Genomic DNA, 24825 nt, shown 5'->3' on the forward strand with positions numbered 1-24825 from the left:
CGCGATAGGTGGGCACCTGAGGGACTGGAGTGCATCATCACGCCCGGCAACCAAATTTTAATTTGATTTTACGTTTTAAAGTTTAATTTGTTTTAATTGCCGGTGCTTTTAGTGTCCCCTTCCCTTTTATAGGGGGCACTGGGGAAAAATTGTGATTTTAGTGCCCAAAAAAAAAAAAAAAGAAAAACACAAAAAAAAAAGGAAAAAAAAGGGCCTTGTAAATGTCTGGTGTGTCACCCAGGTCGGGTGGCACGGTTTAATGTTTTATGTTTTGCAGGTAGACTCTAAAAGAGTTTCATGCAAAAGGAAACCCCCTCCGTGCCTTTCAGTTCCGCGCGGAGGGGTTTCCTGTACGGGCTGCTCCTGCACACTCTCAACTTTGCCATCCTCGCCGGCCATCCGGACACGCCATGGCGTACCATCTTGCCGTCCGGAGGAGGCGGGGGTCCCCGATGGAGGGCACTCTATGCGGGAGTCCTCCCACTATTCATCGGGGACTTGGCCTGGAGGGTGGTGCACGGAGCAGTGCCGTGCAACAAATTTTTAAGCCGGTTCACGGACTCCCAGGCCGCCTGCAATTTCTGCGGTCTGGAAGAGTCCGTGTTCCATGTTTTTATGGAATGCACGAGGTTGCAGCCCCTGTTTTATTATTTAAAGGGGCTGCTCCTGAAATTCTGGCTGAACTTCAGTCCCACTCTCCTGATCTTTGGGCACCCTGTGCGGAGGGGAGCGGGTAGGTCCGAGGGCCTCCTCGTAGGACTGCTCCTGGGCACGGCCAAGGGTGCCATCAGCCGGTCCAGGCAGCGGGCGGTCGAGGGGGTCGTTCAACCTGACTGCCTGCCTCTCTTCCGCGTGTACATCCGGTCCAGGGTGTCCTTGGAGATGGAGCACGCGGTGTCCACTGGTACGCTCGCGGCCTTCCGCGAGAGGTGGGCACCGGAGGGACTGGAGTGCATCATCACGCCCGGCAACCAAATTTTAATTTGATTTTACGTTTTAAAGTTTAATTTGTTTTAATTGCCGGTGCTTTTAGTGTCCCCCTCCCCTTTTATAGGGGGCACTGGAAAAAGGAAAAAATTTGATTTTAGTGCCCAAAAAAAAACCAAAAAAAGAAAAACAAAAAAAAAGGGCCTTGTAAATGTCTGGTATATCATCCAGGTCGGGTGGCACGGATAAATGTTTTATGTTTTGCAGGTAGACTCTAAAAGAGTTTCATGCACAAGGAAACCCCCTCCGTGCCTTTCAGTTCCGCGCGGAGCGGTTTCCTGTACGGGCTGCTCCTGCACATTCTCAACTTTTCCATCCTCGCCGGCCATCCGGACATGCCATGGCGTACCATCTTGCCGTCCGGAGGAGGCGGGGGTTCCCGATGGAGGGCACTCTATGCGGGAGTCCTCCCACTATTCATCGGGGACTTGGCCTGGAGGGTGGTGCACGGAGCAGTGCCGTGCAACAAATTTTTAAGCCGGTTCACGGACTCCCAGGCCGCCTACAATTTCTGCGGTCTGGAAGAGTCCGTGTTCCATGTTTTTATGGAATGCACGAGGTTGCAGCCCCTGTTTTATTATTTAAAGGGGCTGCTCCTGAAATTCTGGCTGCACTTCAGTCCCACTCTCCTGATCTTTGGGCACCCTGTGCGGAGGGGAGCGGGTAGGTCCGAGGGCCTCCTCGTAGGACTGCTCCTGGGCACGGCCAAGGGTGCCATCAGCCGGTCCAGGCAGCGGGCGGTCGAGGGGGTCGTTCAACCTGACTGCCTGCCTCTCTTCCGCGTGTACATCCGGTCCAGGGTGTCCTTGGAGATGGAGCACGCGGTGTCCACCGGTACGCTCGCGGCCTTCCGCGAGAGGTGGGCACCGGAGGGACTGGAGTGCATCGTCACGCCCGGCAACCAAATTTTAATTTGATTTTATGTTTTAAAGTTTAATTTGTTTTAATTGCCGGTGCTTTTAGTGTCCCCCTCCCCTTTTATAGGGGGCACTGGAGGAAAAATGTGATTTTAGTGCCCAAAAAAAAAAAAAAAAAAAAAGAAAAACACAAAAAGAAAACCACAAAAAAGGAAAAAAAGGGCCTTGTAAATGTCTGGTGTCTCATCCAGGGCGGATGGCACGGTTTAATGTTTTTGTTTTTTCAGGTAAACTCCAAAAGAGTTTCATGCACAAGGACCCCCAGGTCCCTCTGCACCACAGCATGTTGTAATTTCTCCCCATTCAAATAATATTCCCTTTTACTGTTTTATTTTTTCCAAGGTGGATGACCTCACATTTTCCGACATTGTATTCCATCTGCCAAACCTTAGCCCACTCACTTAACCTATCTAAGTCCCTCTGCAGCCTCTCTGTGTCCTCTACACAACCCGCTTTCCCACTAATCTTTGAGTCATCTGCAAATTTTGATACACTACACTCTGTCCCCTCTTCCAGGTCATCTATGTATATTGTAAACAGTTGTGGTCCCAGCACCGATCCCTGTGGCACACCACTAACCACCAATTTCCAACCCGAAAAGGACCCATTTACCCCGACTCTCTGCTTTCTGTTAGCCAGCCAATTCTCTATCCATGCTAATACATTTCCTCTGACTCCGCGTACCTTTATCTTCTGCAGTAACCTTTTGTGTGGCACCTTATCGAATGCCTTTTGGAAATCTAAATATATCACATCCATCGGTACACCTCTATCCACCATGCTCGTTATATCTTCAAAGCATTCCAGTAAATTAGTTAAACATGATTTCCCCTTCATGAATCCATGTTGCGTCTGCTTGATTGCACTATTCCTATCTAGATGTCCCGCTCTTTCTTCCTTAATGATAGCTTCAAGCATTTTCCCCACTACAGATGTTAAACTAACTGGCCTATAGTTACCTGCCTTTTGTCTGCTCCCTTTTTTAAACAAAGGCGTGACATTAGCTGCTTTCCAATCCGCTGGTACCTCCCCAGATTCCAGAGAATTTTGGTAGATTATAACGAATGCATCTGCTATAACTTCCGCCATCTCTTTTAATACCCTGGGATGCATTTCATCAGGACCAGGGGACTTGTCTACCTTCAGTCCCATTAGCCTGTCCAGCACAACCTCACCAGTGATAGTGATTGTCTCAAGGTCCTCCCTTCCCACATTCCTGTGACCAGCAATTTTTGGCATGGTTTTTGTGTCTTCCACTGTGAAGACCGAAGCAAAATAATTGTTTAAGGTCTCAGCCATTTCCACATTTCCCATTATTAAATCCCCCTTCTCATCTTCTAAGGGACCAACATTTACTTTAGTCACTCTTTTCCGTTTTATATATCGGTAAAAGCTTTTGCTATCTGTTTTTATATTTTGCGCATGTTTACTTTCGTAATCTATCTTTCCTTTCTTTATTGCTTTCTTAGTCATTCTTTGCTGTCGTTTAAAATTTTCCCAATCTTCTAGTTTCCCACTAACCTTGGCCACCTTATACGCATTGGTTTTTAATTTGATACTCTTCTTTATTTCCTTGGTTATCCACGGCTGGTTATCCCTTCTCTTACTGCCCTTCTTTTTCACTGGAATATATTTTTGTTGCGCACTATGAAAGAGCTCCTTAAAAGTCCTCCACTGTTCCTCAATTGTGCCACCGTTTAGTCTGTGTTTCCAGTCTACTTTAGCCAACTCTGCCCTCATCCCACTGTAGTCCCCTTTGTTTAAGCATAGTACGCTCCTCACCCTCAATCTGTATTACAAATTCAACCATACTGTGATCACTCATTCCGAGAGGATCTTTTGCTAGGAGATTGTTTATTATTCCTGTCTCATTACACAGGACCAGATCTAAGATAGCTTGCTCCCTTGTAGGTTCTGTAACATACTGTTCCAAGAAACAATCCCGTATGCATTCTATGAATTCCTCCTCAAGGCTACCCCGTGCGATTTGATTTGACCAATCGATATGTAGGTTAAAATCCCCCATGATTACTGCCATTCCTTTTTCACATGCCTCCATTATTCCCTTGATTATTGCCCGCCCCACCGTGAAGTTATTATTTGGGGGCCTATAAACTACGCCCACCAGTGACTTTTTACCCTTACTATCTCTAATCTCCACCCACAATGATTCAACATTTTGTTCATTAGAGCCAATATCGTCTCTCACAACTGCCCTGATATCTTCCTTTTATTAACAGAGCTACCCCACCTCCTTTCCCTTCTTGTCTATCTTTCCGAATTGTCAGATACCCCTGTATGTTTAATTCCCAGTCTTGGCCATCCTGCAACCACGTTTCTGTAATGGCCACCAAATCATACCCATTTGTAATGATTTGTGCCGTCAACTCATTTACTTTATTTCGAATGCTGCGTGCGTTTAGGTAGAGTGTTTTAATACTAGTTTTTAAACCATGATTTTTAGTTTTGACCCCTCCTGCAGCCCCTTTATATTCATACATATTGTCCCTTCCTATCACCTTGTGGTTTACACTTACCCCAGTGCTACTCTACTCTGTTGCCTCCTGCCTTTTGCATTCTTTCTTGGGGTCCTGTTCATCTGAGCTCTCACCCATTCTAACTAGCTCAGAGCCCTCTCCTGTGTTCCGAATACTCCTTGCATTGAGGCACCGAGCTTTCATGCTTGCCTTTTTATTACACTTTGACCCTTTAGAATTTTGCTGTACCGTGGCCCTTCTTGTTTTTTGCCTTGGGTTTCTCTGCCCTCCACTTTTACTCATCTCCTTTCTGTCTTTTGCTTTTGTCTCCTTTTTGTTTCCTTCTGTCTCCCTGCATTGGTTTCCATCCCCCTGCCATATTAGTTTAACTCCTCCCAACAGCACTAGCAAACACTCCCCCTAGGACATTGGTTCCGGTCCTGCCCAGGTGCAGACCGTCCGGTTTGTACTGGTCCCACCTCCCCCAGAACCGGTTCCAATGCCCCAGGAATTTGAATCCCTTCCTGCTGCACCACTGCTCAAGCCACGTATTCATCTGAGCTATCCTGCGATTTCTACTCTGACTAGCACGTGGCACTGGTAGCAAACCCGAGATTACTACTTTTAAGGTCCTACGTTTTAATTTAGCTCCTAGCTCCTTAAATTTGTCTCGTAGGACCTCATCCCTTTTTTTTACCTATATCGTTGGTACCAATGTGCATCACGACAACTGGCTGATCTCCCTCCCTTTTCAGAATGTCCTGCACCCACTCCGAGACATCCTTGACCCTTGCACCAGGGAGGCAACATACCATCCTGGAGTCTCGGTTGCGGCCGCAGAATCGCCTATCTATTCCCCTTACAATTGAATCCCCTATCACTATCGCTCTCCCACTCTTTTTCCTGCCCTTCTGTGCAGCAGAGCCAGCCACAGTGCCATGAACTTGGCTGCTGCTGCCCTCCCCTGATGAGTCATCCCCCTCAATAGTACTCAAAGCGGTGTATCTGTTTTGCAGGGGGATGACCGCAGGGGTCCCCTGCACACTACCTTCCTTGCACTGCTCTTCCTGCTGGTCTTCCATTCCCTATCTGGCTGTGGACCCTTCACCTGCGGTAAGACCAACTCGCTACATGTGCTACTCACGTCATTCTCAGCATCGTGGATGCTCCAGAGTAAATCCACCCTCAGCTCCAATTCCGCAATGCATATTAGCTCCTGGATCTCCTGGTCGTTTTTGTCGAACCAGGCTTGGTGTTTCCTGGTCGAGTGACTGAGTGTCTCTTCGCAGGGGGTGGTTATGGAATCCTTGAGGGCAGACCAGGCGCTGTGGACACTCTCTGGGTCACTGGGAGTCGTCAGGTTGGTAGCGAGGCGCTGGCTGAACAGGGCTTTCTTAGCAGGGTCCTTGAGTGTTCTGGCGTTGATTTTCCTGCAGCATTGTTTCTGTTGCCATCATTGTTTTGGGGCAATGTTGATGGTGATGACAGACCGAATTAGGCGGTGGTCCGTCCAGCAGTAGTCGGCTCCTGTCATGACCTGGGTGATAAGCACGTCTTTGTAGTCCCTCACTCGGATGATGACGTAGTCTAGCAGATGCCAGTGCTTGAAGCGAGGGTGTTGCCATGAAGCTTTCTGTTTGTCCTTCTAACGGAACGGTATTGGTTATGATGAGGCCGCGTGCTAAGCATTTCGTCAGGAGGAGGGTGCCATTGGAGTTGTCTTTCCCTACCCCTTCTCTACCAATCGCACCTCCCCAGAAGTCGGTGTCTTTTCCAACTCTGGCGTTGAAGTCGCCTGGGAGAATAAGCTTGTCGCTCTATGGGACTTGGGACAGGGATTATTTGAGGCTGGAGTAGAATTCCTCTCGTCTGTAGCTTCCAGTGTTGGGACATACTCTCAGAATCCTGCAGCACACTGGTTCCAGGCTAGTGTGGGCCGAAGAGTCATGAGGCATTTGTTTATCCCGCAGGCGGAGTCTCTGAGACAGCCCACTAGCTTGTTTTTTACAGCGAAGCCAACCCCATGGAGGCGGCATTCTGCTTCTGGTTTGCCTTTCCAGAAGAAGGTGTAGCCACCATCTTGTTCTTTGAGCTGGCATTCCCCTGCCCGCCGGGTCTCGATTAGGGCGATGATGTCGAAGTGCCCAAGTTCCCGGGCAATGATAGCAGTGCGGCGTTAGGGTTGTCCATGAGGGTGGAAGATGCCTGTGCATGAATTCTTTTAACGTGGGGTGGCCGTTGCACACCAGCTACTGCACGGGCTTGACAGAGCAAGGTCTTGGTCCAGTGGCAAGGGGATCCAAGACGACTGGAGACCAGACTCTGCTGTATGGGCCTAGTTCATAGACATACAGACTCCTATTGTCCTCCTTTCTCCTTCCCGCAGGTCCTCAATCCCTGGGTTGCGTAGGAAGCAGTGGCGATCTTGTGCTATTGGCCTGTGCTGAGTTGCTGGACCACAACCCCGCTGTTGGTCTATGCTGCGCCATTCCTGGGCGATCTCCTGCCATCCTCCAACCTCTTCTGAGCCCTGATCACACCGCTGGGCTCAGCATTGCACCAAGAGAGGCCAACCAATCCACTGCCTGGGATGCCGTGACATCCAGTTTGCCGCCCGCTTTGCCTTCATTTCACTTTCAAGCTGGCTCGCGCTGCTCCCTGCAGTGGCTGGCTCCTGCCAACGCCACGCTGGGTCGGGGGCTCTCCTCCTTTATACCTCCTGCTCCACTGCGGCAGCACGGTGTCGGCAGAAGCCGACCTGAGGGGAAACAGCAGCGCAGCAGGAGGTATAAAGGAGGAGAGCCCCAGGACCCAGCGTGGTGTCAGCAAGAGCTGACCTGAGGGGAAACAGCAGCAGGACTAGACTGTGTACTTTGTTAATGGTGTGGTCGCAAGAAGGCTACCTTACCCTACTGCAGTAAAATGAGACGCTTAAGGAGCGTTAGTGGTAGTCTGCCTTAGCTCATCTTTATTCCATACGCCCAAACTGCAAGGCTTCTACAGTGCATTTTAGAGTGGAAGATGCAAGGGGCGGAAACCCACAGATTCAGGTCCTACCCCAAATTGCATCTCCATCACCAGGACCAAAGCTTTTATTTTTCTGGAGACTTGTGTACCAGGTTGCAGATCACACCATTTCCTTTTGGGCATATTAGTGTTCCTTAAATTAATCCTGCTAATTTGAGTAAGCACAGCCTCTGGTCAATTTGACTTTTAATCTTAGAGACACAGCTCCATCTTAGCCACACAATACTGCACTGCACGATATAACAGTCTGGTCTTGATGAAACGACACATCATCTGACTTGCTGTGAGGAAACGCCATGAAAGGTGTGTGAAAGGGGAGCCTGGGAATAGCTTGTGTGGCAGGAAAACCAAGGATATCTTGGACAACCGCTTGAGTGGTAAAACAATAGACAAGGCTAAACAAGACAAAGCGAAATGTGATTAATTAAGGAATACCCAATCAAAAAAAAGTTTGCATCCACCCTACTACTTACCCTTAAATATACTGTTACACTCTGATGTACCCCACACCCCTCATTGTAACACTCTCTAATATAATCCAAACCCTTCACTTAAACATAAAAATAAAATTTAAAATTTACAACACAACACACAAAAAAATCAACAATTATGGGGGAAAAAAAAATCACAATTTACCAATCCTTTCTTCATTACTTCCAATCACTCCCCCCCCGCCCCCCCCTCCCCCCCCACACACAGATTTCCCTCCCTCAGAAACCTAAAGCTCTATTACCAGGACTTCCTTGAGCTGAATCTTAGGTTGTGACATTTTTCGTGCCTCTACGGATGACTACTCAGTGCCCTTCACAGCGGTCTTTAACATGCACTTTCATGATTTTGATGTTTTCCCAGTCTCCACGCGGGCACAGTTATGAAGCTGTCCTGGCATCTATGCATGTGGAATTACAATGTTTTCCAGAATTCTTTACATGAGACCTTTGGCAGCAAAAGCTTCATTACTGTTTATTAATGAGTCGCGTTGTTCACCATAGCACTGAAATGCAAAATCTTTTCAAGTGCCTCTCCTTCTGAGCTTGAGCTGTGAAAGAACATGGGTAGGGATCAGAATACTAAAGAGGAAAAAGTTGGTGAACAACAGCACAAAATGAATCAGGTCATGGATACAACAAATCTATTAGTCACATATTTAAACACTTAAGATAACAATACTATTGGGAAAATGAAAGTTGTTTTTACTATAGTAAGAGAATAACTTGGTACTGTAGGATTAGTGCAGTGTTTCTGATGAAGGAAAGAAAAGTATCAAATGATGATGCTAAAATACTGGCAAGTCACAAAAATGTAAATGCATCAGTGGATTCTGCTTAGCCACCAATTGCCCTGCTTCCTGACCTGTGTTCCAGGTTACCCATGAGCCATAAAAGTTCTCCTGGTGCTTTATAAAAGTAAATGCCACATTATTAACAAAATACAAGGTCTGGATTTTCTGATCAGGTCCGAATTTACATCCGTAAAACAAGTGAAGCCAATTGGAAAAGTGGTCGGAGTTCCATTACATCAGATATCCACCCACTCCATGCACCATATGCATGTCCGCAGGCATTGAAATCATGTGCAGGAAGAGCATGTCTAAAATGGGCAGTAGTTGTATTTTAACATTAAATTGGAAGCAGAGATGTCCCGCACACTTTCCTGGTATCCCAGACATCGATTCTTGATTATGTACATCTGGACTGCTCATTCAGTAAACATAGAAACTTAGAAAATAGATGCAGGAGTAGGCCATTCGACCCTTTGAGCCTGCACCGCCATTCAATGCAACTTCACTACCCCATTCCTGCTTTAACGCCATATCCCTTGATCCCCCGAGTAGTAAGGACTACATCTAACTCCATTTTGAATATATTTAATGAATTGGCCTCAACAACTTTCTGTGGTAGAGAATTCCATAGATTCACCACTCTCTGGGTGAAGAAATTTCTTCTCATCTCGGTCCTAAATGGCTTACCCCTTATCCTTAGACTGTGATCCCTGGTTCTGGATTTCCCCAACATTGAGAACATTCTTCCTGCATCTAACCTGTCTAAACCCGTCAGAATTTTAAACGTTTCGATGAGATCCCCTCTCATTCTTCTGAACTCCAGTGAATACGAGCCCAGTTGATCCAGTCGTTCTTGATATGTCAGTCCCGCAATCCCGGGAATCAGTCTGGTGAACCTTTGCTGCACTCCCTCAATAGCAAGAATGTCCTTCCTCATGTTAGGAGACCAAAACTGTACACAATACTCCAGGTGTGGCCTCACCAAGGCCCTGTACAACTGTAGTAACACCTCCCTGCCCCTGGACACAAATCCCCTCGCTATGAAGGCCAACATGCCACTTGCTTTCTTAACCGCCTGCTGTACCTGCATGCCAACCTTCAATGACTGATGTACCATGACACCCAGGTCTCATTGCACCTCCCCTTTTCCTAATCTGTCACCATTCAGATAATAGTCTGTCTCTCTGTTTTTACCACCAAAGTGGATAACCTCACATTTATCCACATTATACTTTATCTGCCATGCATTTGCCCACTCACCTAACCTATCCAAGTCACTCTGCATCCTCCTCGCAGCTCACACTGCCACCCAACTTAGTGTCATCCGCAAATTTGGAGATACTACATTTAATCCCCTCGTCTAAATCATTAACGTACAATCTAAACAGCTGGGACCCCAGCACAGAACCTTGCGGCACCCCACTACTCACTGCCTGCCATTCTGAAAAGTATCCATTTACTCCTACTCTTTGCTTCCTGTCTGCCAACCAGTTCTCAATCCACGCCAGCACACTACCCCCAACCCCATGTGCTTTAACTTTGCACATTAATCTCTTGTGTGGGACCTTGTTGAAAGCCTTCTGAAAGTCCAAATACACCACATCAATTGGTTCTCCCTTGTCCACTCTACTGGAAACATCCTCAAAAAATTCCAGAAGATTTGTCAAGCATGATTTCCCTTTCACAAATCCATGCTGACTTGGACCTATCATGTCACCTCTTTCCAAATGCGCTGCTATGACATCCTTAATAATTGATTCCATCATTTTACCCACTACCGATGTCAGTCTGACCGGTCTATAATTCCCTGATTTCTCTCTCCCTCCTTTTTTAAAAAGTGGGGTTACATTGGCTACTCTCCACGCCATAGGAACTAATCCAGAGTCTATGGAATGTTGGAAAATGACTGTCAATGCATCCGCTATTTCCAAGGCCACCTCCTTAAGTACTCTGGGATGCAGTCCACCAGGCCCTGGGGAGTTATCGGCCTTCAATCCCAGCAATTTCCCCAACACAATTTCCCGACTAATAAGGATTTCCCTCAGTTCCTCCTTTTTACTAGACCCTCTGATCCCTTTTATATCCGGAAGGTTGTTTGTGTCCTCCTTAGTAAATACCGAACCAAAGTACTTGTTCAATTGGTCTGCCATTTCTTTGTTCCCCGTTATGACTTCCCCTGATTCTGACTGCAGGGGACCTACGTTTGTCTTTACTAACCTTTTTCTCTTTACATATCTATAGAAGCTTTTGCAATCCGTCTTAATGTTCCCTGCAAGCTTCCTCTCGTACTCTATTTTCCCTGCCCTAATCAAACCCTTTGTCCTCCTCTGCTGAGTTCTAAATTTCTCCCAGTCCCCGGGTTCGCTGCTATTTCTGGTCAAATTGTATGCCACTTCCTTGGCTTTTATATTATCCCTGATTTCCCTTGATAGCCACAGTTGAGCCACCTTCCCTTTTTTATTTTTACACCAGACAGGGATGTACAATTGTTGTAGTTCAATCCATGCTGTCTCTAAATGTCTGCCATTGCCCATCCACTGTCAGCCCCTTAAGTATCATTCGCCAATCTATCCTAGCCAATTCATGCCTCATACCTTCAAAGTTACCCTTCTTTAAGTTCTGGACCATGGTCTCTGAATTAACTGTTTCATTCTCCATCCTAATTCCACCATATTATGGTCACTCTTCCCCAAGGGGCCTCGCACAATGAGATTGCTAATTAATCCTCCTCAGCACCGTGGCTGGCTCTGCTGCACAGGAGGGCAGGAAAAAGAGTGGGAGAGCGATAGTGATAGGGGATTCAATTGTAAAGGAAATAGATAGGCGTTTCTGCGGCCACAACCGAGACTCCAGGATGGTATGTTGCCTCCCTGGTGCAAGGGTCAAGGATGTCTCGGAGCGGTTGCAGGACATTCTGAAAAGGGAGGGTGAACAGCCAGTTGTCGTGATGCATATAGGTACCAACGATATAGGTAAAAAACAGGGTGAGGTCTTACGAGACGAATTTAGGGAGCTAGGAGTTAAATTAAAAAGTAGAACCTCAAAAGTAGTAATCTCAGGATTGCTACCAGTGCCACGTGCTAGTCAGAGTAGGAATCGCAGGATAGCTCAGATGAATACGTGGCTTGAGCAGTGGTGCAGATGGGAGGGATTCAAATTCCTGGGGCATTGGAACCGGTTCTGGGGGGAGGTGGGACCAGTACAAACTGGACGGTCTGCACCTGGGCAGGATCGAAACCAATGTCCGAGGGGGAGTGTTTGCTAGTGCTATGTGCTACTGGGGAGGAGTTAAACTAATATGGCAGGGGGATGGGAACCTATGCAGGGAGACAGAGGGAAATAGAAGGGGGGCAGAAGCAAAAGATAGAAAGGAGAATAGTAAAAGTGGAGGGCAGAGAAACCCAAGGCAAAAAGCAAAAAGGGCCACATTACAGCAAGATTATAAAGGGGCAAAGTGTGTTTAAAAAGACAAACCTGAAGGCTCTGTGCCTCAATGCGAGGAGTATTCGGAATAAGGTGGATGAATTAATTGCGCAGATAACAATTAACGGATACGATGTGATTGGCATCACGGAGACATGGCTCCAGGGTGACCAAGGCTGGGGACTCAACATCCAAGGGTATTCAGCATTTAGGAAGGATAGACAGAAAGGAAAAGAAGGCGGGGTGACATTGCTGGTTAAAGAGGAAATCAATGCAATAGTAAGGAGGGACATTAGCTTGGATGATGTAGAACCTGTATGGGTGGAGCTGCGGAATTCCAAAGGGCAGAAAACGCTAGTGGGAGTTGCGTACAGACCACCACATAGTAGTAGTGAGGTTGAGGACAGCATCAAACAAGAAATAAGGGATGTGTGCAATAAAGGTACAGCAGTAATCATGGGCGACTTTAATCTACATATAGATTGGGCTAACCTAACTGGTAGCAATGCGGTGGAGGAGGATTTCCTGGAGTGTATTAGGGATGGTTTTCCAGACCAATATGTCGAGGAACCAACCAGGGAGCTGGCCATCCTAGACTGGGTGATGTGTAATGAGAAGGGACTAATTAGCAATCTTGTTGTGCGAGGCCCTTTGGGGAAAAGTGACCATAATATGGTAGAATTCTTTATTAAGATGGAGAGTGACAAAGTTAATTCGGAAACTAGGGTCCTGAACTTAAGGAAAGGTAACTTCGATGGTATGAGGTGTGAATTGGCTAGAATAGGCTGGCAGAGGATACTTAAAGGGTTGACGGTGGATAAGCAATGGCAAACATTTAAAGATCACATGGATGAACTTCAACAATTGTACATCCCTGTCTGGAGTAAAAATAAAACTGGAAAGGTGGCTCAACCATGGCTAACAAGGGAAATTAAGGATTGTGTTAAAACCAAGGAAGAGGCATATAAATTGGCTAGAAAAAGCAACAAACCTGAGGACTGGGAGAAATTTAGAATTCAACAGAGGAGGACTCAAGGTTTAATTAAGAAGGGGAAAATAAGAGTACGAGAGGAAGCTTGCAGCGAACAAAAAAACTGACTGCAAAAGCTTCTAGAAATATGTGAAGAGAAAAAGATTAGTAAAGACAAACGTAGGTCCCTTGTAGTCGGATTCAGGTGAATTTATAATGGGGAAGAAAGAAATGGCAGACCAATTGAACCAATACTTCGGTTCTGTCTTCACAAAGGAAGATACAAATAATCTTCCGAATGTACTAGGGGACAGTGGGTCTAGTGAGAATGAGGAACTGAAAGATATCCTTATTAGGCGGGAAATTGTGTTAGGGAAATTGATGGGATTAAAGGCCGATAAATCACCGGGTCCTGATAGTCTGCATCCCAGAGTACTTAAGGAAGTGGCCCTAGAAATAGTCCAACAATCTATCGACTCTGGATCAGTTCCTCTGGACTGGAGGGTAGCTAATGTAACGCCACTTTTTAAAAAAGGAGGGAGAGAGAAAGCGGGTAATTATAGACCGGTTAGCCTGACATCAGTAGTGGGGAAAATGTTGGAATCAATCATTAAGGATGAAATAGCAGCCCATTTGGAAAGCAGTGACAGGATCGGACCGAGTCAGCATGGATTGTGAAAGTGAAATCATGCTTGACGAATCTTCTGGAATTTTTTGAGGATGTAACTAGTAGAGTGGACAAGGGAGAACCAGTGGATTTGGTGTATTTGTACTTTCAAAAGGCTTTTGACAAGGTCCCGCACAAGAGATTGGTGTACAAAATCAAAGCGCGTGGTATTGGGTGTAATTTACTCACATGAATAGAGAACTGGTTGGCCGACAGGAAGCAGAGAGTCGGGATAAACGGGTCCTTTTAACGGCAGGCAGTTACTAGTGGGGTGCCGCAGGGCTACGTGCTGGAACCCCAGCTCTTTACAATATACATTAATGATTTGGATGAAGGAATAGAGTGTAATATCTCCAAGTTTGCGGATGACACTAAACTGGGTGGCGGTGTGAACTGTGAAGAGGACACTAAGAGGCTGCAGGGTGACTTGGACAGATTAGGTGAGTGGGGCAAATACATGGCAGATGCAGTATAATGTGGATAAATGTGAGGTTATCCATTTTGGGGGCAAAAACACGAAGGCAGAATATTATCAGAATGGCGGCAGACTAGAAAAAGAGGAGGTGCAACGAGACCTGGGTGTCATCGTTCATCAGTCACTGAAAGTGGGCACGCAGGTACAGCAGGCGGTAAAGAAGGCAAATGGTATGTTGGCCTTCATAGCTAGGGGATTTGAATATAGGAGCAGGGAGGTCTTACTACAATTGTCCAGGGCGTTAGTGAGGCCTCACCTGGCATATTGTGTTCAGTTTTGGTCTCCTAGTCTGAGGAAGGATGTTCTTGCTATTGAGGGAGTGCAACAAAGGTTTACCAGACTGATTCCAGGGATGACTGGACTGTCATATGAGGAGAGACTGGATCAACTGGGCCTTTATTCACTGACGTTTACATAGAAACATAGAAAATAGGTGCAGGAGTAGGCCATTCGGCCCTTCTAGCCTGCACCGCCATTCAATGAGTTCATGGCTGAACATTCAACTTCAGTACCCCATTCCTGCTTTCTCGCCATACCCCTTGATCCCCCTAGTAGTAAGGACCTCATCTAACTCCTTTTTGAATATATTTAGTGAATTGGCCTCAACAACTTTCTGTGGTAGAGAATTCCACAGGTTTAGAAGGATGAGAGGGGATCTCATAGAAACATATAAGATTCTGACGGGACTGGACAGGTTCGATTCGGGAAGAATGTTCTCGATGTTGGGGAAGTCCAGAGCCAGGGGACATAGTCTTAGAATAAGGGGTAGGCCATTTAAGACTGAGATAAGGAGAAACTTCTTCACTCAGAGTTGTTGACCTATGGAATTCCCTGCCGCAGAGAGTTGTTGATGCCAGTTCATTGGATATACTCAAGAGGGAGTTAGATATGGCCCCTACGGTTAAGGGGATCAAGGGGTATGGAGAGAAAGCAGGAATGGGTACTGAAGGAATGATCAGCCAAGACCTTATTGAATGGCAGTGCAGGCTTGAAGGGCCGAATGGCCTACTCCTGCACCTATTTTCTATATTTTCTATGTTTCTATTACACAACACCCAGTCTAAGATGGCCTCCACCCTAGTTGGTTCCTCGACATATTGGTCGAGAAAACCATCCCTTATGCACATCAGGAAATCCTCCTCCACCGTATTGCTTCCAATTTGGTTAGCCCAATCTATATGCATATTAAAGTCACCCATGATAACTGCTGCACCTTTATTGCATGCACCCCTAATTTCCTGTTTGATACCCTCCCCAACATCACTACTACTATTTGGAGGTCTGTACACAACTCCCACTAATGTTTTTTGCCCTTTTGATGTTCTGCAGCTCTACCCATATAGATTCCACATCATCCAAGCTAATGTCCTTCCTAACTATTGCATTAATCTCCTCTTTAACCAGCAATGCTACCCCACCTCCTTTTCCTTTTATTCTATCCTTCCTGAATGTTGAATACCCTTGGATGTTGTGTTCCCAGCCCTGATCATCCCAGAGCCATGTCTCTGTAATCCCAATCACATCATATCTGTTAACATCTATTTGCACAGTTAATTCGTCTACCTTATTATGGATACTCCTTGCATTAAGACACAAAGCCTTCAAGCTTGTTTTTTTAACACCCTTTGTCCTTTTAGAATTATGATGTAGTGTGGCCCTTTTTGTTACTTGCCTTTGTTTACTCGGCCTTCCATTATTGCTTTTTACCTTTCTACCATCTGTTTCTGACTCCATATTACTTCGTCCTGTCTCGCTGCATAGGTTCCCATCCCCCTGTCATATTAGATAAACACTCCAGAACTGCATTAGTTCCAGTCCTGCCCAAGTGCAAACCATCCCTTTTGTACAGGTCCCACTTCCCCCAGAACTGGTTCCAATGTCCCAGGAATTTGAATCCCTCCCTCTTGCAGCACGTGGCTCAAGCCATGTATTTATTCTAACGATCCTGCTCCCTCTACTCTGATTAGCACGTGGCACTGGTAGCAATCCAGAGATTACTACCTTTGAGGTCCTACTTTTTAATTTAACTCCTAGCTCCCTAAATTCAGCTTGTAGGATCTCTTCCCGCTTCTTACCTATATCGTTGGTACCTACATGTACCACGACAACCGGCTGTTCACCCTCCCTCTCCAGAATGCTCTGCAGCCGCTCCGAGACATCCTTGACCCTTGTACCAGGGAGGCAACATACCATCCTGGAGTCTCAGTTGCGACCGCAGAAACTCCTATTCCCCTTCCAATAGAGTCCCCTATCACTGTAGCTCTCCCACTCTTTTTCCCGCCCTTCTGTGCAGCAGAGCCGCACATGGTGCCATGAACCTGGCTGCTGGTGCCTTCCCCTGGTAAGTCATTTCCCCCAACAGTATCCAAAACGGGACTCCTGCACTACCTTCCTTCCCTTGCCTTGTCTCTTGGTCACCCATTCACTATCTGTCCTAACCCTTACCTGCGGTGTGACCAACTCACTAAATGTGCTATCCACAACATTCTCAGCATCGCGCATGCTCCAGAGTGAGTCCATCCGCAGCTCCAGTGCCATCATGCGGTCTGTCAGGAGCTGCAGCTGGACACACTTCCCGCACACATGGTAGTCAGGGACACTTTCCCAAATAGCACAGGAGGAGCATGACCTGGGTCCGAACTCTCCTGCCATGACTTAACCCTTAAATTAATTTACTTACTAAAATTTACTTAAACACCAAACAGCTACTCAGTAGTTCGTTGCCAATTAAACCAATCTAAAAGTCAGTCTAAAAGAGAGTTATACTTACCAGTCGAACAGCCAACCACTTACTAGCTTGGCTGTGACATCACCTCTCGATTTCGCTCCCCTCTATCTTTGTCTGCAGCTGGCTGGGCTGGTCTCTGGGCCTCCGTCTCCTACTCTCGCACTCCTTATCAGCTGCTCTAGTGTCAGCACTGGTAGGAAAAACAAAACAAAACAGCACCTGCCACCCCCACTTATCCTTAAAACTCACCCACTTACCAAACTCACGAATGCCACTCTATGCTGCTGCACTCCGTGCTCTGCACGAGCTGCCTCTTTTTAAACTGTATCTAGGTCAGATGACTCACTACTGGTCAGTCGTTTACAGAACTGGTTTTAACTAGCTGCTAATTGCCTCCTACTGGAGAGTTACCTTGTTTTTCTCTGCCTAAACCTGAAAGATTCCCAACTATTTAACTTTTCCCCTTTAAATTAAACTGCAACTTACTTAGAAGCTACTGGCAATTGCCACTAACAATTTACTCCAGTAAGTATATATAAGTTTATTTAAAGAACATAGTAATATAAAGGTAATTGTATTTTGGCCATTTCTAGATCTTTTTGTATTTTTTTCTGCTGTCACTTATGTTCTCATGAGCCTTAGTAACAATTGTGCCTTTTGACTCAATACCATTACCCAAACCAGTGAAAATCACCCTAACTGATATGGTTGGAATAAGAGGGGGAAATAACAAAGGGATGTCACATGGCATGAGATGTTCTGTGCTTACCTACCAGTGCCCACATGCCTGTAGATAGGAGTGAGCATTCCTCATTTTTGATGGATGATTAGTGCAGGCAGAGGCTACTATTCTCAAAGGAAGCTGGGGCAACTTCCCTGATGACTGTGAGATATTGGGATGCTTAACCAATTGGAACGTTGGAAACTTCTTCAGAAGCACAACAACCACAGTATGCCAGGCTTTCAGTAGTATTATGTGAAATAATGCATTTCAGGGTGATCAACAGCCAACATAGTCTCATTGGCCACACATCAAAATGCCTACAACAATATCTGCAGGCACTGTTACACTTACTGGTTAACAACCATAGGGAATTGCTTTGACAGACTCTGGGTCAGCAGAGAGCCAGACACAAAACTGTACCATCTGTTGCTAAGACATTGCATAAGTCAATATCAGTCAACTGCAACTTGCCTCCACCTCTTTACAGGCATTTATATTATACTTGAACGTTCTTTTTTCTCATAAAAGTGCTTTACAGCCAATGGGGTGTGCTAGCATAGTGATTATGTTACTGGACTAGTAATCCAGGGACCCGGACTAATGATCCAGACCATGGCAGCTGGAGGAATTTAAATTCAGTTAATTAAATAAATCTGGATTTTTAAAAAAGCTATTGTCAGCAATGGTGACCAGAGACTAGGGTCCTGAACTAAAGGAAAGGTAACTTTGATGGTATGAGGTGTGAATTGTCTATAATAGACTGCCGATTGATACTTAAAGGGTTGATGGTGGATAGGCAATGGCAAACATTTAAAGATCACATGGATGAACTTCAACAATTGTACATCCCTGTCTGGAGTAAAAATAAAACGGGGAAGGTGGCTCAACCGTGGCTAACAAGAGAAATTAAGGATAGTGCTAAATCCAAGGAACAGGCATATACATTGGCCAGAAAAAGCAGCAAACCTGAGGACTGAGAGAAATTTAGAATTCAGCAGAGGAGGACAAAGGGTTTATTTAGGAAGGGGAAAATAGAGTATGAGAGGAAGCTTGCAGGGAACATAAAAACTGACTGTAAAAGCTTTTGATAGAGAATTCAAGCAGGCTGCAAAGTTGAGAAAACACAGATCCCAGTCAGAGTGCCTATGTGAGAGCTAGCACATTGCATTAAGCCATAACTCACACTTGACATTTCAGGACTTTAGGCTGGGAGCCAATTATGGGTTAACAACACATTCTGTTGGATCAGTTGAGCCAATAAGGTCAAAGGGGGCGAGCTCACTATTGTAAATTGATCCAGGTATAAGTACAGCCATTTTTTGCCATGTGTTTCAGAAGGATAAAGGACTGGCATTCAGCCAGCAACTTGTTGCAGCTGCCAGAATAAAGTTACTTTAAACCTACAACTGGATTTCGCATCTCATTGAAAATTAAGAGGTCTAACAATTTTGGCATCATGAACAGGATCGCTGAGGGAAGAAACTGAATTTTGTACACCAGACCTACATACTGAGATAAGGACTCCTCTTTATAAAAGTCCTCGGTTAATTGTCTAAATTCACCTCCCCCTCTACACGATTCCTAAAGCCTCCGGTTTGCAAACCATCCGGTTGGTAGTCGGCTCGAGGTCCCATATAGATGACTAAACTTCGGCGGTGTGTTAGTTAATTTATCACCGACCCACTGATCCAGCTGGAAAGCCTACGACTCGAGACCCCAATAAAGAAATTAGTACTATGGCAGCAGGAGATAAGAGCAAAGAATTGCCTACACTGTTAAAGGCAGGCGGGCCCCACCTGAGGTTTCGATAGATTAAATTCTCCAACAGTTGAAAGAATACATAGAGCAACAATTCGACTTATCTAAAACCTGTATCAAGATTGAACAAAAGTACGGAACCTCCAAAGGACAATGGTCCTTGGACGAGATCAAAAGGGTCTGAGGAAAAACGACCCGTATGAAAAATAAAGAACGAACCAGATGGTCCCTAGCCGTTATGGGACAGATCCAACAGCGGAATGAAATTATGACGCGGTCCCAACATGATAGGGACCTGACCAGTACAAAGGATCAATTGTAAGCGATTTGTGAACAATTGAGACAGAAAAAACTTGAACTTGAAAAGTTGGAAGTGGAAGTTAAAGATCTTAAAGGTGAAATTAAAGAATGGAAAAAATCATTAGGACAAGAGACAGTAATAGGAAAAGGAAAATGTATCGGTAATTCCCAGGGTACCCATGTTTGGATAAATTAAAAGCGCAAACTCGAAGACACGACCAAGGAACAGATACGGATTCTGAGTCCTCAGACGATACAGGATCGGAGGATGAGGAATTAGGGGTGCGCTTTGCCCCATTTTAAAAAAGACGAGTTGTAGTCAAATCAGAAGAGACTGCGGATGAGGACGGAACCAAAAAAACGAGGAAAAGGGTGTATGCAAAATACTTGGTTCATGATCCGGCAGACCCAGAGAAAATTGTTAAATGGTCCAAGGAGTTACCCAATCCAAAGAAAGGGGGAGTGAAAACGTGGGACCAATTGGACCGCCTAAGAAATATATATCAACTTCATCCCTGGGACGGAGTGCAAATTTTGACCATAATGGTGCTAAAAACAAGAAAGAAAATTGTATGACAAGCTAGAAGAAGCTTTGGGGCGGGATGAGCAAGAATTAGACGCAGGGTGGGAGGCGATTAAACACTGGCTGCAAGCCTTCAGTCCAGCTAAGACAGACTGGGGAAAAATTGCAGCCTGCCAACAGAAAGGAACAGAGGAGGTCCTGGAGCATGATAAGCGGTTTAGATGCACGTGGCTAGAACATTCGGGTATGAATAATACGGATGAGGAAATGGATGGACAAGTGTTTGGACCCCTGAAAGCAACTTTCGTGGCAGGTCTAAAGCCAGAACTGTCCAAAATGCTTAAGGTAGTGTTACCGGACTGAGAAGGTAGAGGAACTACCTTTGCAGCATTGGTGGATCGATGTAACCAATTAGATCGGGATATGGGAGCTAAAGTCCGAGCTGTACAGGCTATGGGATTGAAAATCCCAGGATTCCGATAAACAGTCATTAGGAAAATTACCCGGAAAATGTCATTATTGTGGGAAAGAAGATCACTGGGCCAAGACGTGCAGGGCGAAACAGCAAGGTCATGGCTGGGGAAGAGGACGCGGCCAGGGATACAATTCAGCCAATAGCCCCGTGTGGCCGGTACAGAAATCTAATGAGACTTGGCGTTTAACCGTCGATTATAGGAAAGCTAACCAGTGTATTGATCAAAAAGCTCCTTTGGTCGCAGATCCCTCCACCATTTTTAATGCCCTCAAACCAGAACATAAATATTTCGCGGTTATAGATATGGCCAACAGATTTTGGACAGTGCCTCTGGCACCGGAGGTTTGACAGTGGTTTGCTTTCACTGTCCAAGGACAACAGTATACTTGGACCCGGTTACCGCAGGGTTTCCACAACAGCCCTACGGTATTCCACATGGCTTTACAAAGCCATTTGCGAGAATTACCTCTCCTATCATCCACAGTCATCCAATATGTAGACGATATCTTGCTAGCTTCAAACATGGAAGAACAGCATGAACAAGATTTACGAGCTCTGCTGGACCACCTTTGGCTAAAAGGACATAAAGCCAGCATTGACAAAGCACAAATATCCCAAGAAGAGGTTGTATACCTGGGACAAAAGATTTCACAAGGAAAGAGAGAACTTACCCAGGATAGAACCGCAGCCATTCGGGCTGCTAAAAAACCCACCACTATTCAGGAACTAAGGTCCTTTTTGGGATTGTGTAACTTTAACAGAAATTGGATTGACTCCTTCACACAGCTTGCTCAGCCATTGAATGATATCTTCAAGGGGAAACGTGCTTCTAAAGAAGCCATCACCCTCACTAAGGAACAGCAAGAGGCCTTCCTGAGTTTGAAAAAGGCTTTGTGTTCAGCATCGGCTCTGGGAATCCCCGACAGTGGTAAGCCATTTACCCTGTTTGTCCATGAGAAAGAAGCATATATGACAGCTATACTGACACAAGAACATGGGGATCGGCAAAGATCTATTGGCTATTATTTGGCAAAACTGGATGCGGTAGCCCTCGGATGGGGAAGTTGCCTAAGGGCCATGGAAGCTACATGTCGAGCGGTAATGATCACTGCGGGTCTAGTCCGCGATCAAAAGCTGATTGTCAAGTGTCCCCACACCGTACACGCTTTGTTGTCTATGAATAGAATGTCTCAGGTGACGGCAGCTAGATGGACCCGCTGGACAGCAGTTTTGGAAGCTCCTAATCTCCATATCGTTCGGGCCAACCCGGTTAATCCTGCAACTATGCTCCCGATGTCAGAATCAAGGGAGCAAGAGGGGGGAGAATGTGAAGAGAATGACTGTGTGGAGATTTTAGAAGAAGCAGCCTTAGCAGCAGAGGAGCCTCTACACAACCCAGACCTCATCCTGTTTACAGATGGTTCCTCCTTTGTGGACAATGGTACCAGAAAAGCAGGATGGGCAGTTACAACTTTATATGAGGGAGTGGCAAAAGGATGTTTACCCTCAGGAACGTCAGCACAACAGGCCGAGTTACGGGCCCTGTCAGAAGCATGTCGAATAGCAGAAGGACAGACAGCTAATGTCTACACAGATTTGCGTTATGCTTTTGGAGTCACTCACAACTTTGGTCTGTTATGGCGGAAAAGAGGATTCCTCACTGCTGCTGGTACACCTATCCAAAATGGAAAAGAAGTCCGAGACTTACTAGAGGCCATAGAATTACCTCAGGAAGTGTCCATCCTGAAGTGTAAGGCCCATACCAAGGAAAATACCATGGCAGCACAGGGAAATGCCCTAGCCGACCAGGCAGCTAAAGATGCCGCCTCACAGGGCGTTCCCCCAGAAGAACCAACACAGATGTGCAGATTGAAATCACTCAGGACTCTGAAACGAGACCTTCAAACAATGCAAGGCGAGTGTTCCCGAGAGGAAAAATGGACATGGATTGAGGCAGGAATTAAGCTATGCGAAGATGGTGTCTGGAGACAAAGAGTTACCGACAAGCCAGTCGCGCCACAAGCGCTTATGCCTTTTTTAGCCCAACAGATCCACTCATGGGGACACTTGGCTTCACAACAGATGACGGCACGATTCCAGGAAAACTGGTGGGGTCAGGGATTTAAAAAACATATGCAGCTGGTAACAGACCGCTGTGTGGTCTGCCAGAAAAATAATTCTGGACCCATCACGGTAATGCCCCAACTGAGGCCCCCTGCCCCTGTCGGACCATTCCAGCATCTGCAGGTCGATGATATATCTCTCCCTCCATGCCAAGGATACACTAACATTCTTGTCATGGTTGACAGATTCTCTAGATGGGTAGAAGCTGTCCCAACTAAAAGAGCCACAGCCAATCACACTGCAAAGGTCTTGTGTAAGGATTACATTCCCTGGTGGGGAGTCCCGAGTAGCATTGACTCAGATCAGGGAACCCACTTCACAGGTGCTGTCTGCCAAGAAGTCTGTAGGTTACTGAACATTACGTGGGATTTACACTGTCCTTATTATCCGCAATCATCAGGACAAGTAGAGCGAACGAATCGAACTCTGAAACAACGCCTTGCCAAATATCACCAAGAAGGAACACCAGGGCCCCAGGCACTACCAATAGAAACATAGAAAATAGGTGCAGGAGTAGGCCATTCGGCCCTTCTAGCCTGCACCGCCATTCAATGAGTTCATGGCTGAACATTCAACTTCAGTACCCCATTCCTGCTTTCTCACCATACCCCTTGATCCCCCTAATAGTAAGGACCTCATCTAACTCCTTTTTGAATATATTTAGTGAATTGGCCTCAACAACTTTCTGTGGTAGAGAATTCCACAGGTTCACCACTCTCTGGGTGAAGAAGTTCCTCCGCATCTCGGTCCTAAATGGCTTACCCCTTATCCTTAGACTGTGACCTCTGGTTCTGGACTTCCCCAACATTGGGAACATTCTTCCTGCATCTAACCTGTCTAACCCCGTCAGAATTTTAAATGTTTCTATGAGGTCCCCTCTCATTCTTCTGAACTCCAGTGAATACAAGCCCAGTTGATCCAGTCTTTCTTGATATGTCAGTCCCGCCATCCCGGGAATCAGTCTGGTGAACCTTCGCTGCACTCCCTCAATAGCAAGAATGTCCTTCCTCAGGTTAGGAGACCAAAACAGTACACAATACTCCAGGTGTGGCCTAACCAATGCCCTGTACAACTGTAGCAACACCTCCCTGCCCTTGTACTCAAATCCCCTTGCTATGAAGGCCAACATGCCATTTGCTTTCTTAACCGCCTGCTGCACCTGCATGCCAACCTTCAATGACTGATGTACCATGACACCCAGGTCTCTTTGCACCTCCCCTTTTCTTAATCTGTCACCATTCAGATAATAGTCTGTCTCTCTGTTTTTACCACCAAAGTGGATAACCTCACATTTATCCACATTATACTTCATCTGCCATGCATTTGCCCATTCACCTAACCTATCCAAGTCGCTCTGCAGCCTCACAGCATCCTCCTCGCAGCTCACACTGCCACCCAACTTAGTGTCATCCGCAAATTTGGAGATACTACATTTAATCCCCTATGTAGCATTAAGGCAACCCCGAACAGAACTACAGGTCTAAGCCCATTTGAAATTATAACAGGAAGACCCGTGTCGCTGCCAGGAACTATTGCTTTACGGAAAGCTGATGCTTACTTAATGAGTGACACTCTGTTATCATACTGTCAGAACCTAACCAATGCTATTAGTTCTGTTTCCCGATAGGTATCGGCAGCTTGGGATAATCCACCTCAAGGAGGACACGACATCATCCCGGGAGTCTGGGTTTATGTGAAAAAGTTGCATAAAGAACCTTTGGGTGCCAAGTGGGAGGGACCTTATCAAGTGTTATTGACCACCCAGGCAGCTGTTAAAGTCCAAGGAAAGGAAGCCTGGATCCACGCCTCACACGTTAAACGAGCACCCGTAACTGAAGCTGAAATCTGATAAGGACAATTACTTTTTGCCAAAATGTATAAATTTACTGTACTACTGACTGTAGGTATTCTAGGCATTTGCCTACTTCTTACTAGCTGACCCTCTGAACCAAAGGAGAATAGTAGAGT

This window comes from Pristiophorus japonicus, chromosome 13 (assembly GCF_044704955.1).
Source record: "Pristiophorus japonicus isolate sPriJap1 chromosome 13, sPriJap1.hap1, whole genome shotgun sequence".
In the NCBI taxonomy this organism is placed as follows: domain Eukaryota; kingdom Metazoa; phylum Chordata; class Chondrichthyes; family Pristiophoridae; genus Pristiophorus; species Pristiophorus japonicus.